We start from the raw sequence: 16,399 nt of genomic DNA on the forward strand, positions 1-16,399 counted from the left end.
CCTCATCCACACCCCATCACCTCCTAAAGGCCCTGTGTCCTATTACATTGGGAGTTAGAGCTTCAACCTGTGAATTTTGGAAGGACACAATCCATAACAGCCACACAGAAAACGAAAAAGATTAAAGTTGGCTTAGATTAACCTCAGAAACCAAATACCAAAAAATAAGAAAATTTATGGAAGTTTCTAGGTAGAAAACCGTAAAATGTTACTAAGAACCATTACTGAGGAATTAAATAAATGGAGATAAGAGTGACTCAATTTTATAAAGACTCAAGTCTTCTCAGATTTACCTATAAATCCAGTGCTACTCACATCAAAATTCCTGTAATTTTTGTTGGTGGTAATGGGTTTCTTTTTTTTTTTCTTTTTTTGTAAAGATTTAAAAGTTAATTCTAAAATGCTTATGGAAATGTAGCCTGAGACTATTAAAAAAAAAAAAAAAAAGACAGAAGCACAGGAGGGCTTACTCTAAAGGATACTGACTTGTTATAGGGCTACAAAAGCTAAGACAGCATGATGTTGGAAAAAGGATAGACAGACTGATGAAACAAGACAGAAAGCCCAGAAACAGATCCAGGCATATGTGAATGCTTGATATAAGATAAAACTGACACCCAAGAACTATGGGGAAAGGAAAATCTTTCCAATAAATCATTCTGGAAAAATTGGATATCCATGTAGAAAACCCATGAAACTATATCCCACCTCACACCATTTGCAAAAGTCAATTCCAGGTGGATTATAGTTCAAAGTCTGAAGTGCAGCTTTAGAAGGGAATATAGGAAAATATTGTCATGGTCATGCTATAGGGAAAGACTTTTTAAATATGATACAAAAGCATTATTATAAAAAAGATGGATAAACTAGACTACATTCAAATTAATTTTGTTTATGAAAAACACCATTAAGAGAGAGTAAGAATGAAAAATGCAAGATACAGAGTGGGAGAAGGTGTTTGCCACATTATGAACAATGAAGGGCCAGTATCCATAAGACAGTATTATTTAAGAAAAAGAAAAAAATGTATAAGCCACTTAGAGAAAGTCAACAGCCCAGTAGAAACTACAAAACCATTTGAATATGCACTTTGTAGAAAATTGGTTTTGGACTGGCCAATAATCTTTAGTCATCAGGGAAACATAGTTTAAACACAATGAAATACCACTGTATACCCACAATAGCCAAAATATTAAATGACTGACAATATCAAGTGTCTGCAAGAATGTAGAACAGAAACACAAAAGAAGACATACTGCGTGACTGTGTTCAAATCAAGTTCACAAACAGGCAAAACTCAATTATAGTGTTTAGAGATACATTTATTTAGGAAGTAAAATTATAAAGGAAAGCTAAGATTCCATCACCATAAAAATCAGCCCAGTGGTTATCTTTGTGGAGGAGGCAAGAAGGAGCCTGTGAAGAGGAGTGTGGGCTGGGAGGGTAGAAGGGCTGGCAGTGTTCTGTTCCTTGTCACGGTGGCGGCAAAACACGTTTGCTTTATATTAATTCTATAAGCTATATAAGTATATATAGTGTGTATATGTGTGTGTGTGTATAAACACTTTTCTGCATATGTTATATTTCACAGTTATTGTTAATTGTTAAGTCGTGTCTGACTCTTTGGGACCCCATGGACTACAGCCCACCAGGCTCCTCTGTCCATGGGCTTCTCCAGACAAGGATACTGGAGTGGATTGCCATTCCCTTCTCCAGGGATCTTCCCAACTCAGGGATTGAACCCGAGTCTCCTGCATTGCAGGTGGATTCTTTACCATCTGAGTCACCAGGGAAGCCCATATTTCAACGGTAAAAAAAAAAAGGGCTATATATAAATCAGATACATGAAAAATTTTGAGTTAAGGAGAAAAGGCAGGAAGAGATTGACTCTAATGTATGGTCTAACTGCTGGCTGGATATTCAGCTATTCCAGAATAAGTTTAAACAGAAAAGAACAGTTGTCGCATATAATCTTCACAGACACTTTGCTCCTGAAACAGAGCAGGGTTATATGCTCCACCCCGCCCCCCTCAACCACATATCCTCAGCCTGCCTTTTGTCTGTGAAGAAAACTTTAGCCAAAGAATAAGTTTAATCAGAGAAATGAGAAAATACCAAAACAAAGGAAAACCGTCAAACAGGTCAAAACAATAATAGTTTAGTCTGTAAACAGTCAGGAGCCTTTAGTTCCTCCAGTGCTATAGATAAAATTCTGTGAGCTGTCTTACAGATATTGAAACCCCCACCAGGGGGAAGAAGTTAACTACACGATGACCGGACTGTAGCCATGACATAAGCTGCCACAGTTCCAAGAACTGGCCTCAAGGAAATGGAAACAAACTGACCCTGGAACTGAAGATTAACTGTACTTAAGACAATCGAGATGACACTGATCAGACCACCCATGACCAACGTCAACATGACTGCCAGAGCTAACTGTGCTGTTTCTGCATGTAGCCCCCTCCCTCTGTCTATAAAAGCTCTTGTCCACTGCTCGTCATTGAGGGTTACAGGGGGCGGGGAGTCAGCCTTTGGATAGGAGCCCGCCCCCAGGTTGCCAGCCTCCAAAATAAAGCAAACTTTCCTTTCCACCAGCCTGGCCTCTTGATTGGCTTTTGAGCAGCGAGCAGCCAGACCCTACATTCAGTTACATTACTGCATCTGAGTCCATTCTCCTCTCGGCCACCCTCCCAGACTTGAAGGGACCACACTGGCCTAGAAGATCATCATTCAGGAGCTGAGCAGGAAAAACCAGCACTGACGCTGCTTCATTTTTCATGATCCTTGATGATACCACTTATGGCGATCTCATTATGGGCAAGTTATATGAAGCACTTCACAGGTTTTATCTCAGTGAAATCCCACAGCCATCCTCTAGTATCGTCCCAGTGTTCAGATGTAGAAACTGAAGCTTAAGATTGCTCTGGGACTTTTCCCAGGACTCCCAGATTATACATGGAGAGTTAGGGCCACCCAGACTGTCTGACTCTGGAGCCCACACTTACCTTTACACTAAAATTGGTGGTTCAGGAAACCACCTGGAACCCACTTGTCCTGGAACTTCAGGAAAAGTACCAGTATTCGGTGATTTCTGTGGGGCTTTGTGTAGGTTACTTTATCCACTTATCACAACCACCCTGCCAAAGAGACAGTGCTGCCCTGGTCCCCTTGGGACAACAATTATGGACTGAATATTTGCCTGGAAGATACAACTGCATTTGATGAAGAGGAATGGATCACCGTTACTCAGCCCTGGACCATAATGCATAACATGCTATATTCTTGGGATCAGTGAGGACTCCCAAGGGCTCCATTCAAGACCTTCAGTTTCGAGTTTTCTTTAGAGATAGGGGGTTTTCACCAAGGGTCTGTAATTAGCCCTTGGATTTCAAAACATTTAGAAAACTGTTGAGAGGGTCAAGCAGAAAATAGGACAGGTGTAGCAGACATGGGACTTGGTAACTGCCAGTCTCATCCAGAAAGCACAGCTGTAGGTGTTGTGTCGACCAGTTAGCCAAGGCAGCTTCTCCGCCATGTGGTGTGTGGATTCAGGGGTGATATGGACTAGACTTCAGGCTTCTGGCAGTCATCTTGCTCCTCATTTGGAAAAGCAATGCAGGAGAAGCCTCCAGAGGAAAGGGAGACAAAAGATAAACCGAGGAGAAGAATTCTCACAGCAACTGAGAATGCATGTGACTGCACTCTGAGCAAGTCGGCAGTGCAGTGTCAACCCTACCTGGGTCAAATCCATTTCCCTCCCTTATCCCATTGTGATGTAGTTGACTTGGTGTCAATCCTGTCTCACCTCCCATGCCCACAGACAATTACATGCCCTCCGAGAGCCACCCCCATGGTGTAGGATTAGCCAATCAATTTTAATGCATCTTTAAGAGATTTTTCCAAGTGTGCAAGTCAGTGCATAAGATGATAGATCACGTAATAATTAAAGCATTAAAAGAGCCCAATTGAGGATTCTCTTTCCGCCAGCAGATATCTTTAGGTCAAGAAGGGCTATAAAAACCGGCAGATCATTTTCATTCCTTTAAGACAGGCAAAAAAATGACTTAGAATGTAATTAGATGTTCTTAGCAAATTTCCTCTGCTAGCGCTCCATACCATATTCCAGTGAGGCTCCAAAAAAAGTAGTACAGAACTGTGGACATTCTGAGCTGCAAGCTGATGGGGTGGTATTGTTTTGGAGAAATGAAAGCCCATGATATTGCAAGAGTCATTTTTTTAATTAGAAATGATAAGCCAGAGTCACGGAGAGCTATGGGAAAGGGGAGCATTCTACCAGGCAGAATGCCAGTCTGGGCTGCTCAGGGCTCCTCTCAGAACTCTGCCCCCTCTCTTATCTCTCTGTGACTCCTGCAAATTCCAGAGTTATCAATTTGAACAAGGAATATGTGCAATGAAGTGCATCAGCATTTATCTGTGACACCCCTATCAAGAACTTGCTTTATTACTCTCTTTTTAAGGGTCTCTTATCTATTGGGGCAGTTCATTGGGTTTTTTTTTTTCCTTTAAGTTTGAAGATATTGTTTGTGGTTAATTTTTATTTCCTTAATCTTTCAAAAGAATAATACTTAATGGAAATGAAAAGTAGTGTAAGAGTTTAACAGAAAATTATTTTCAGTAAAGCCTAAGAACTCCTCTCATTATGGATGAGGTTTCATGATACTGCAGTTAAAAATATACCTTCTTTATACAGACTATTTTAACTGTTGACTGTGACTCTTAAAATGCACATCTATACCCTCAATCAGGGTTCCCATGGTGGCTCAGCGATAAAGAATCCACCTGCCAATGTAGCCTGAGCCAGGAAGATCCCCTGGAGAAGGAAATGGCAACTCACTCCAGTATTCTTGCCTGGGAAATCCCATGGACAGCGGAGCTTGGCGGATGGTAGTCCATGGGGACACAAAAGAATCAGACATGACTTAGCAACTAAAATTACAGCAACATACCCTCAAACTCACCCAAGGTCATAAAAAAAGAACGAACATATTAAAATAGTAAATCTGTTAAGATTGCAATCCTTTTAATGGGCCATCAGGTCATGTTCCTTCCCCATACTTTGTAAAGCCAGCCAGCCAGGTCTAATCACAGTGGGTCGTATAGGCCATAGCCAGTGACTTAGGATAAAATCCAGCCTCATGGGCCCAACTCTCCCCCATACTCTTGCTTCCAGCTTTCCTGCTTCCTTGCTCCTATGAGGTTCTATCACAGAAGCTCCCACCTCAGGGCCCTGGCATTTTTTGGCCCCCATGCCTGGAATTCTTTTCTTTCCTTCTTCCATTCAGGATTCAACTCAAACATCCACCCACTCAGAAAGGGCTTCCTCAAGTGCCCAATCTCAAGCAGAGCCCCATTTCCTCTTTAAACTTGCCTCATTTTTCTTCACAGTGCTCAGCGTCACCTGTCATCATATTATAGACTCATTGGTTTGTCTGTATCTTCCACTAGCAAGCAAGTGTCTGAGGACAGGGCCATTGTCTTTGGCACTTAGAACAGCCCCTGGCGTCTCATGGGTGCTCAGAAACACTGAGTGAATGCATGAGCGGCTATAGTTCTGTAGCGTCTAGACCTTTCTCTGGGCCAGGTACTATGCTAAGTGCGTCACCTGTATCATCTTCAGTCCTTAGAACAATTCTGTGACATAGATGCTGTTTTCCTGTTTTGTAGATGATGGAAGTGAGGCCCAGATAGGCAATTTGATAAAGATAACACATCTAATAAGTCAGAGGCCCAACTTGAGTTAGCACAGCTGCTTAAATACTAAATCAACTCTGTAGACATTCCCAGGGCTCCCCTTGCCCCCTGACCAGCTTCCCTGTGTTTCCAGAGCCTGGGCCCTGGGCTACTGTCTCAGAGCCATGCTGACCAACAGGATGAGAGTGTGAGCTACACATGTCCTTTGACATTTTCCAGAAGCCAGATTAAGGACTGCTGCTGCTGCTGCTGCTAAGTTGCTTCAGTCGTGTCCGACCCTGTGCGACCCCATAGATGGCAGCCCACCAGGCTCCCCCGTCCCTGGGATTCTCCAGGGAAGAACACTGGAGTGGGTTGCCATTTCCTTCTCCAGTGCATGCACGCATGCTAAATCGCTTCAGTCATGTCCAACTCTGTGCGACCCTATGGACAGCAGCCCACCAGGCTCCTCCATCCACAGGATTCTCCAGGCAAGAATACTGTAGTGGGGTGCCATTTCCTTCTCTGAGATTAAGGACAAATTAGTGTTAATACATTTACCCCATATATCCAAATATTCTCATTTCACTATCTTAATAATATAAAAAATCATAATATAAAAATTACATAAGCATAAAAAAAAATGTGGTGTTTTATGTTCTTTGTTTAGAGTCAGTCTCTGAAGGCCAGTAGATATCTGTTTCCCCAGCCTCCATTCAGACAAGCCACGTCTGTCAGGGCTTGCTACCCACGTGTGCCTGCTGGCTGCCACCACGTTGGACACTGCAGTGTTGAGAAGGGGCTGATCTCTGCAGTTAGGCGGGTCTGGGTCCAGTCCCACTTACTGTGTGACCTCGTTCCAGCTGTAAACTGGGGCTCTGATATCCACCCCATAGGACTTATGGGAAGATTAAAGGAGTTTTCCACACGTAGGCCTGCATACCCCTGAGCACAGCAGCTGGCCAACTGACACCCTGGATGGATGGGTTTCCCTCCCACCTAGGAAAGAGCAGCCTTGGGGCCCCTCACCTCACTCCAGTTGAGCCTCCTGAGCCTCTGTCCCCACTGTCTGCCAGGGTGGGGAGGTCTGCAGTGGGAGGGACAGAGTCGGGGAGAAAGGCCCCAGGCCGAGGCCTCGTCCCCTGGACCATCCCGCTGAGCTCTGGAGTAGAGCTGAGCCTTCTAGCCCTCGTGTAGGGGGCCCTGCATATACCCTCCCACCCTCAGGGGGTCTTGTCCTAGACTAAATGGCCCTTAAATCCCAAAAGTGAGTGATCAGCTCTATCAGAGGCACAGAAAGCTTCCATCTCTCTACTGAGAAAAATCAGAGACTACATTTTTGGGCTGGAAGGGACTTTAAAGAACATATAATTCAACCTGTTGTTTTACAAAGGAAGAGACCGTGGCCTGGAGATCGGCTCTCAGCTGCCCGGGTGCACACAGTGACGCACAGGATTACAAGCCGACCCTCTGTACTTACAGTCCGTCTGAACATACACAGTGGTGGAGCCACACAGATGCGCCCGTGCGGGCGGCCGGCACCCTGTCTGGGCCGCGTCATCTTTGTCGTTTCATCGTCTGCATTCTGCTCTGAGCACTAGATCCTCAGGAGGTGCGGGGTAGTGGAAAACGGCCTCTGTTCCCTACACCCTGCAGTGGTGTCTTCTTCAAGGGGTTTGAACCCTTGCTCTTTGGGTGCCATACACAGCTTGCAAGCAATGCAGTTCTTTGTGAGTAACAGGTAAACCATAACCTATTTGACCATCAGTTTCTCAGCAATACAACATTAAACACATCATCTCTGTTTTTGGTGAGAGGCTCTGCTTCAGGTTATAGACTTTTATCCATTCGCCTAAGGATTTTTTTTTTTTCTTTTTCTGGATTGTAATCTCAGCTCACACACAAGGCAAAGGCAACAGAGTTCTGTCAACCTCAGTACCTTTTAAAGGGTGGAAAGGAAAAAAAATAATAATAACCCCATTAGTCTGTTAAATGTGCTGAACCCTGACAGAGTCTCACTGTGACAATTCTTGAGTGTTTGTCTGTAATCCCTCAGCAAATACACCTTTTATTCAACTATGGAGTCGTAGACACTCCAGACGCAAGTGCCACTAATTAAATAACACACTCAGCAAACCCTCAGAGCCATTCATTACCCAAGGTGTCCTGCTCCATGCTCGGCTGGAAAATTCTCTTCTAACGGGAACGCACAACTAGAGTGGAGGAGAGTGCTGAAGGAAGGTGACCCTCAAAAGCACGATAAGAAGCAGTCCCTGCCAGACAGAGTAAATGAAACAGCACGCAGGCCTCCTAGCCTCGCCTCTGCCCCTCAGAGGGTTTCAAGGGAGGGAATGTGTTTCACATTGTAGGGACTTTCTTTCTCAAAATTAGTTTCTTTCATGAAAGATGGAAGTAAATATAAAGTAATCCTTTTTCATTTCGACTTGAGTCTTGGGGAAAGGTAATATCAAGCTGCAGATTTAGAGACAAATAAAGAAGCCGGTTCTTCATAAACTCTGTCTGGATGAGAAGGCCTTTTAGGGAGAGCCTTTTCAAGGCACAGATACAAGGAGGTGATGTCAATGGACCAAAGAAGGGAGAGAAAAGCCTTACTACCTTCAAGCGGGACATGAGAACCTGCCCAGAGAGCAGCAAGCGTTGCCTAGGGCTGGGTTCACCAAGCCTGGAAGTGGGTGTAGTCACATTTGCCAGGACAGGATGGGATCAAAGTGGTGACCAGCCGTGCGGGGCTGCACAGTCACTCACAGCCACAAGCGCTGGCATCGTGTTTCTTGCATATTCACTGTCCTTGGCGTTTGACTTATCCCTTCAGAGAGCAAAGTGACAATGCTGAGCCTGTGGCCACTCAGCCTGGGGATGGGCCTGGCCTCGCTGCAGGGCAGAGAGGTCTGCGCCTCCCCTCCTGAGGGGGCTGGCCACATGGTGCCCGGGCTGCTTTCTGTACCCGCTTCGAGATGACAAACACACAGGACTGGGAAACAGACCTCCCCGCACCTTGTTTAAAGGGAAGTTAATTAACACCCTCTAGTAGTTGGAAGCTGTTATTAATCCACAGAGGGACAATTTTGAGTGAGAAAACGTGCTGGAATCACCCTGCTCTCTCGAGTCCGTCCCCACATCTCTGGGTTTCCGGCGCCTGCACTTGGGTGGAGTAACCCCTTCCTGCCTCCAGGCAGAAGGACAATTGCATCACCTTGGTTACTAATCAGAGCTGCTCTCTGATCCTTGTCCCTTCTCCCCCAGCTTCTTTACCTACACGCTGTAAGAGAGTGCCACCAGCGGCTCTTGTGGTCCAATTTCTCAGACCAAGTTTATTAAGAAAAAATCTGAGAGGCAGGGGTCGGGGTGCCTTCTCTTAGAAAGTTGCTCACCTTGTTTTCAGTGTGAGTGGGATGACTGTCCATGCCTGTCTGCCCCGTACACAGGCCTGCTACAAACCAAGAGCTACTTTTATAACAGAGAACTGTCACAGAGGAATTTTATGTTAGTGTCTCATGGCTTTGTTTTGTGCGTGAGTGTAGTTATTTTGTTGTTGTTGTTTTTTATTGCAAGATATTTGCTTTACAATATTGTGCTGGTTTCTGCCATACATCAACATGAATCCGCCACAGGTATATATGTCCCCTCCCTCTTAAACCTCCCTCCCATTTCCCACCCCATCCCACCCCTCTAGGGAGTCACAGAGCTCCGGGTTGAGCTCCCTGTGTCACAGAGCAGCATTCCCACTGGCGATCTGTGTTACACAGGATAAAGAACGCTTCCACGCTGCTCTCTCCACTCGTCCCAGCCTCTCCTTCCCCACTGTGTCTGCAAGTCTGTCCTCTATGTCTGTCTCTCCACTGCTGCCCTGCAATTAGGCTCATCAGGACTATTTTTCTAGATTCCACACACGTGTTAATATACAATATTTGTCTTTGTTTTAAAACCATTTCTGCGTCAGCTTTGGGAAGGAAGGAAAATGAGTTCGTTCATTCACTCTTTGAGGCAAGAGGCATTACTTTTGATGGACAATACTTGCCCTGCACATGTGGCTCTGCTAAGAAAGCAGAGGACAGACAACCAGAGTAGAGGCTGAGTATTTGCCACGGACGCCTCCTGAAACCTGTCTCCAGTACCTACATGGCTTTGGGGCTTTCAGAGCATTCTATTGGGAGCACACTTTGGAACTGGCCTGAAGGCTTCATGCCCAGTAATTCCCTGCCAGAGAACTAGGCCACACTCTAGATAGTTAGATCAGAGTCTCTGAGGGTGGAGGGGAGGCCTGGCTGTGTTTAGACCTCCCCAGGGCATTCCCACAGAACAGCACAGGATAGAAACAGTATCCTAAAGAAAGATGACAGCGGATTGCATGTTTATGGTCCCAAGTGTTCCCTTCACACTCTACCCAGTTAGAACGAAATTAAAAGGCTCTTGCTCCTTGGAAGAAAAGCTATGACAAACTTACACCACATATTATTGTAAAGTAATTAGCCTCTAATTAAAAAAAAAAAAACAAAAACAGAGACATCATCTTGCCTAAAAAGGTCCATAGAGTCAAAGCCAAAATGGCAACCCACTCCAGTATTCTCGCCTGCAGAATCCCATGGACAAAGGAGCCTGGCAGGCAACAGTCCATGGGGTCACAAGAGTAGGACATGACTTAGCAACTAAACCTAAATCACCACGGTTTTTCCAGTAGTCATGTATGGATGTAAGGGTTGGACCATAAAGAAGACTGAGTGCCGAAGAATTGATGGTTTCAAACTGTGGTGCTGGAGAAGACTCTTGAGAGTCCCGTGGATAGCACAGAGATCAAACTGGTCAATCCTAAAGGAGATCAACCCTGAATATTCATTGGAAGGACTGAAGCTGAAGGTTCAATACTTTGGCCACCTGATGTGAAGAGCCAACTCACTGGAAAAGACCCTGATGCTGGGAAAGACTGAAGGCAGGAGAAGGGGACGACAGAGGACGAGATGGTTGGATGGCATCACCGACTCAATGCACGTGAGTTTGAGCAAACTCCAGGAGATGGTGAAGGACAGGGAGGCCTGCCTTGCTGCAGTTCACCGGGTCACAAAGAGTAGGACACAACTCAGTGACTGAACAGCGAACAAAGACAACCAGTTAGGTCACCTGGGGGCAGCTCCCATCCAGGTTCCTCTTTAGAAAGAGAGATAGTGATCTGTTCTCTTAGTTTCAAAGCAGAAGGCCCGTCTCCCTTGGCCCTCTAGGATGCAGGAGGGATGGGGTCAAGAGGGAGGAGCCTCCTTTACTGACACAGTAAGACGAGGTTGACTTGCACACACACACACACAGAGGTTGGATCTGTTTAAAACAAAGGATTCTGCCCCCTTTTTTTGGGGGGGGAGAGACTTTATGGAGCCTGGTGACTCCCACATATTAAGGGGAAGTTAGGAGTGATTCATTCAGACCCCAGCTGGGATCCCTTGACCCCCTGCACTCACCCAATCACGACAACAAACTGCAGATGGATTCTAGAGACTCTCCTGAAGCTTTCAGGGAGAGATGGGTGAAGAGCCCACAGCAGGTCTTAACTCAAAACCTAACTGAGGGCTTCCCTGGTGGCTCGGTGGTGAAGAATCCGCCTGCCAACGCAGGAGACTTGGCTTCGATCCCTTATCTGGGAAGATCTCACGCACCATATAGCAACTAAGCCCATGCACCACAGCTACTGAGCCTGTGTTCTAAAGCCTGTGCTTCACAGCAAGAGAAGCCACAGCAACAAGAAGCCCACACACCACAAGTAAAGAAAAACCCTTGCAGCAACGAAGACCCAGCAAAGCCAAAAATAAATAAATAAATAAAATTATATATATATAAACTTATTTAAATTTTCTCCATCAGACTAGTTTACTTCCCTTCCTAATTCAAAGGTCCCCTCCCCAAAGATCTCTTCTACCAGCCAGGGCCACGGGGCCTCCCTTCTGCTGTCACTCCCTGCTTTGCAAAACCAAGCCCTGCTCTGACCTTGGTGATGTCACCGCTTCCTCCTCCTCGTGGGGGAGGGGATATTCTCAGCTCATCTGCCCTGTGCTGCTTAGGAAGGCAGAAATATTTGAAAGGCACATGTTCAGCGGGGAGATCAGTCAAACTTCAGACATTCTGGGCTCCTGTTCTCGGAACTCCAGAAGCCCCCGTTTTCTGGACTGCTCACCTGGCACCTGATGACCTCCTGTCTTGCCTCCCCCCCGGGTGAGGTGGTTCCCCAAAGGAGCCGGGAGCACTCTGAGGATCTCATTATTCATATCTGCACCCTCCTGAGAACCTCCCTCACGCTTCAGTATACACCTTTGTTGATATGCCCATATAAACACGGAAAACACCACCGTCTAAAGGTGAGATCAAAAGGGAAGTGGAGACACACAGGGTGCTGATGTGTGAGGTCCGACCAGAGGATGGTGCGGGGCGAGTACGTCGCCTGCACGCACCCTCTTCGACAATGAGGCTGCCTCTCCCTGTGTATCTGAGCGCTGACTTCCACTTGCTTTGGCGTTTCCTGGGTCCCTGCTGCCTGGTGGCCCTGACCGGCAGCTCCATCCAGAGCATGCACAGCGGTGAGGACGACCGAGGCTCACAGCGGCGGGCCCATCCGACGTGCCAGCACGGCGCTGAGCCCCTGTGTGTGTTCCCCCTCATTCCTCCCCATCACCCCACCACGCACGCGTCATGCCGCCTGGAGACACACAGCCAGGAAATGACACGCCCCACGTCTCAAAAGTTCAGCCTGTTCACTCGCTGTCTCTGGCATGAGAAGTGGACCCTGTGCCCCACGAGCTTCCAGACGAGTAGGAGACAAGGAGCTGCTGAAGACAGAGCCTCGGCGGCCAGGCGGACTGTGTGAGTGCCACGTTTGTGAACAGGATACGTGCAGGAGGCGTCGGAAGTGCACGGACAGGAAGCCTGCTCGGGAAGGGACACGGGCATCCAGGGAGGGGCAGCAGTCCCAGGGCTGGCGCTGGGAAGGGCGGGCGAAGGAAATAACCCGGGGCCGCGCTGTTCCAGAGACCAAAAATAAAACCGAGGGAAACTTCTAGGACATAAATTTTCCCTGGACAGGCGAGGCGGAGGAAGAGAAAGGGTACATCCATTTCCAGGCCTGCACAGGTGCCTCTGACTCTAAGTCAGTAATTGTTCAAAGACCAGGGTGATGATGAATGACTGGGAGATGACCCATGTGTCCCGGCGAGATGGGCGGTGCTGGGAACCACTGGGGAGGATCCAAGTGTCAGACGACAGGGAGACAGGCCCCCTTCTGCGGGGTCAGGAAGAGTGCAATACCCGCCTCACTCACAGACATCGGGACCTGGGGAGGCGGTGAGTGTACCCTGAGCTAAAACATGAAGGCTGAAGCGGAAGTGACTGTGCTGCTGTGTTCTGGATCCCAGAAGGGAGCTGATGTAATTCCAAAGGAAGGCCCTGCCTGCCCTTTGCTTTCTGCCTCTCTCACGAACTTGCAGAAAATGTATAGCGCTGGACCCACTAACAACTCGCTCCATGAGGCTGAAGTGGGTGCTGGTGTGTCATTTCCGGTGGGTTGAATGGGCCTGTATTGAGCATATCCTTGAAGTACACGCTGGAGTTGGCCGGCAGCAGGGCTTTGCACGTAGGCCTCCCACGTGTTGTACTCAAAGCCATAAGTAGCAAACAGGAAATGAAAAGCTATGTAAATCTTCACTCAGGTCTCTGGAAAACCCCAAGGGGAAGTCTCTTTGCACTTCTGAAAAATGTTTCTCAAAATCTCTTCATCTATCACATCTGTGGTAGCTGCCCCAACATGTCCTAAGAGCCCCTTTCTTTCAGCTTCCCTCAAACTATGGAATCTAGGCTGTAGAATTCTCCTCTTTCTTCCCTTCTTACTTAAATTTCTGTTTCCTGGAATGGTCTGCCCTTTCCAATTCCTTCAAGCAAGCAGTCCCAGCTAGTCTGACTCCTGACCACACCCATGTTGATTTCAGTCGCTCAGTCGTGTCTGACTCTTTGCGACCCCATGAATCGCAGCACGCCAGGCCTCCCGGTCCATCACCAACTCCCAGAGTTCCCTCAAACTCATGTCCATTGAGTCGGTGATGCCATCCAACCATCTCATCCTCTGTCGTCCCCTTCTCCTCCTGCCCTCAATCTTTCCCAGCATCAGGGTGTTTTCCAATGAGTCAGCTCTTCGCATCAGGTGGCCAAAGTATTGGAGTTTCAGCTTCAACATCAGTCCTTCCATGTAATAACCATGTAACTAATCGCAGTAACTAAGGCCCAGAAGCCGAGGCTCCAACAAGTTCTCCTCCAGGGTGAAGAGGGTGTCAGAGCTGTGAAATGCATTTCTGTGACCTAGGAATAAGATGAGAGGGCTTCCTCCAACTTTCCTTCTTTATAAGTATTACTCATTTGCATGAGGCCCAGCCTAAATCCTTCAGGTAGCTCACCTTGCAGCAAAGCTGATTCCACACACTACAGACGTACGAGCTCAAGAATTCCCCAGTCCGGGGGCAGGTGCCTTGGACTCATATGGAAAACTTGTTAACAAGCACAGATTCTTGGCCTTCTCTCCACACCTGCTAATTCAGAATGTGGACAGACTGGGGAAATCCGTGTTTTTAACAAGCTTCCTGGGTACTATGATAAAGGCTCTGCTTGGGAGTCTCTTCTGACCTAATTCAAGGTCTGAATTTAGTTCATTTGCTATGTAAGATGTGTGTCCAGAAAACAAATTAAGAGACTGTGCAGCTGACCCCTGGGGCCTGGGCTGTGGACAGAAAGCATAGAGCAGGGATCCAGGGAGCATGGCATTAGCAGGGCTGGAGTCCGCCCACACCCCGTCATATACCTGCATCTATGTGGCTTCAAGTAGCATGTTAATGGCCATCTGAGAGATCGGCAGTGAGCAAACTTACCTTGTGTTTATTGCCATGATTTTAAAAATGCTATTTGTTCTCACTAAATGTCTGGTTTTATGTCCTGTCATTTCCAGGCACGGAAGGAACAGGAACAAATCCCCAGGCATAAGGAAACGGGCCTCATGCTTCAGGGCCCTGTGGCCTTGGAAATGCAGCTAAGCAAACTTTATTACATCCTACAATTCGACAGCCTTTTGCAAAGCATTTTATTATGCTTGTGGAAGCCAACGGGGTTATGTTTCAATCACCGTGACTGACAGGCTGCCTTCAAGATCACAGCACCCACTTGCCCTTCCATACTTGCTCAGATACGTACTTAGAATAGAACTTTTCTAACTTGTCCCTTGGCCTGGATGGGAAATAAAAATGCTCGTTAAAATATTTATCTTGCGTGTTGGCTAACTGAAAAATCTGACGTTTGGGGACCTCACAAATGAGCATATTGATCGCTCAGACCCGCCGTGCTTCCTGTAAACCAAAGGTCTGCTAAGGCTGAGAGAAGATTTAGAGAGTTTCTGCAGAGGTAAGTAAGATAGTAGGAGGAGGAATGCACACCCTTCCCTTGGCTATATTCTCTTCTCGCCTTGGGTGCCGAGAGACAGAGCTGACAGAGCCTAAGGAGGCAAAATCAGCTTCAGGACACTGATCAATATGGTATGTGCAGATCGGACTCCTTGGGCTGGGCGCTGGAGTGGCGGGAACACAAGGGAAAGAATGGGAAGGTTCTCAGTGTTGGTGTAGGAAGCACGCCCCTTGCCCATGACAGTCAGTTTCTTCAAGGAAGGACGACAGAAGCAGGCCCTTTCTTTCCTCTGGCAGATTAATAAAACAGGGGATTAGAGTTTATAGAGGAAAATAAGACATACCAGTAGCATTCTACAAGGAACCAAAGGCAGGATTTTTCTTCTTCACAAAAAGCCTCCTTGAGAATCTCTTGGCTTACGGACTGCTCTGACCGTGACGCCATCCCCAATGCGGTGTGAGTGTTTCCTGTGACTGCTGTGACAAATTCACCCCAAACTAGGCAGCTTAGAACAGCAGAAGTGTGCCCCGTCCCAGTTGTGGAGGCCAGATGTCCACAGTCCTGCCTGGCTGGGCTCCCCCGGAGGCTCTGGGAGTCTCTCTGCAGAGGTTCCGCTGGCAGCCTCGGAGTTCCTTGGCCTCCCCCTCGTCTCACCTCTCTCTCACACCCGCTGCTGTTCTCTGTGTGTCTCCCCGTGTGCCTCTCTTATAAGGACACTTGACATTGGACTCAGAGCCCACTCGGATAATCCAGAATGGTGCCCTTAAGATCTTAACAGCCTTGCCTCCATTACGTCTGCAAAGCCTCCTTTTCAAAATCAGGTGATATTTACAGATTCCAGGAGTGTGGCATGGACATAGCTTTTAGGCGTCTACCATTCAACCCACTGCTTTGACTGTTTCTGACAGTGTAAGCCAGCAGACTGAGCATGACGGAAACGCATCTTGTTTCCAGTCTCCTTGAACGTCCTCGCCAAAGCCTGAATTATTCATCATTGGCAGTGACTTCTTGAGACCTGGAAGCCTTTGGTTCCCAAGCCTAGCTGAAAGTAGAAAGCCCTGCGGTCTGAACAGGATGTGTTCAGAAGATAAAATGCCAGCGAGGGCAGATGGCCAATGCTGGTCATCTCCCCCTGCTCTAGGCTTGCTACTTTGTGGTCCAAAGCAGAACCCTAAAAAATACCAATTAATTTTATCCCTAGCAGGTCAAACATGGATTCCACCTCAGTTTCAATAGCAAATGTCCCCAGAAGCCCTGGTCCCTGCCTTCCAGG

The 16,399-nt window shown here is 47.2% G+C and overlaps 1 protein-coding gene across 9 annotated transcripts in view; it reads left to right on the plus strand.

The window, feature by feature from the left end:
* FHIT (fragile histidine triad diadenosine triphosphatase) overlaps window positions 1–14,986 on the plus strand; it is a 1,527,031-nt gene extending 1,512,045 nt beyond the window's left edge. For 7 of the 9 annotated variants that reach the window (XM_070777132.1, XM_070777130.1, XM_070777129.1 and 4 more), the window contains one exon: window positions 14,678–14,986. The gene's annotated coding sequence lies outside the window, so the exon portion shown is untranslated. Of the gene's footprint in view, window positions 1–2,230; window positions 12,553–14,677 lie in introns of all 9 variants that reach the window. The other 2 variants (XR_011563133.1, XR_011563134.1) reach the window with 2 other exon arrangements.
* The last annotated feature ends 1,413 nt before the right edge of the window (window positions 14,987–16,399 follow it).

The sequence above is a fragment of the Bos indicus genome, chromosome 22 (assembly GCF_029378745.1).
Source record: "Bos indicus isolate NIAB-ARS_2022 breed Sahiwal x Tharparkar chromosome 22, NIAB-ARS_B.indTharparkar_mat_pri_1.0, whole genome shotgun sequence".
NCBI classification, from domain to species: Eukaryota; Metazoa; Chordata; class Mammalia; order Artiodactyla; family Bovidae; genus Bos; species Bos indicus.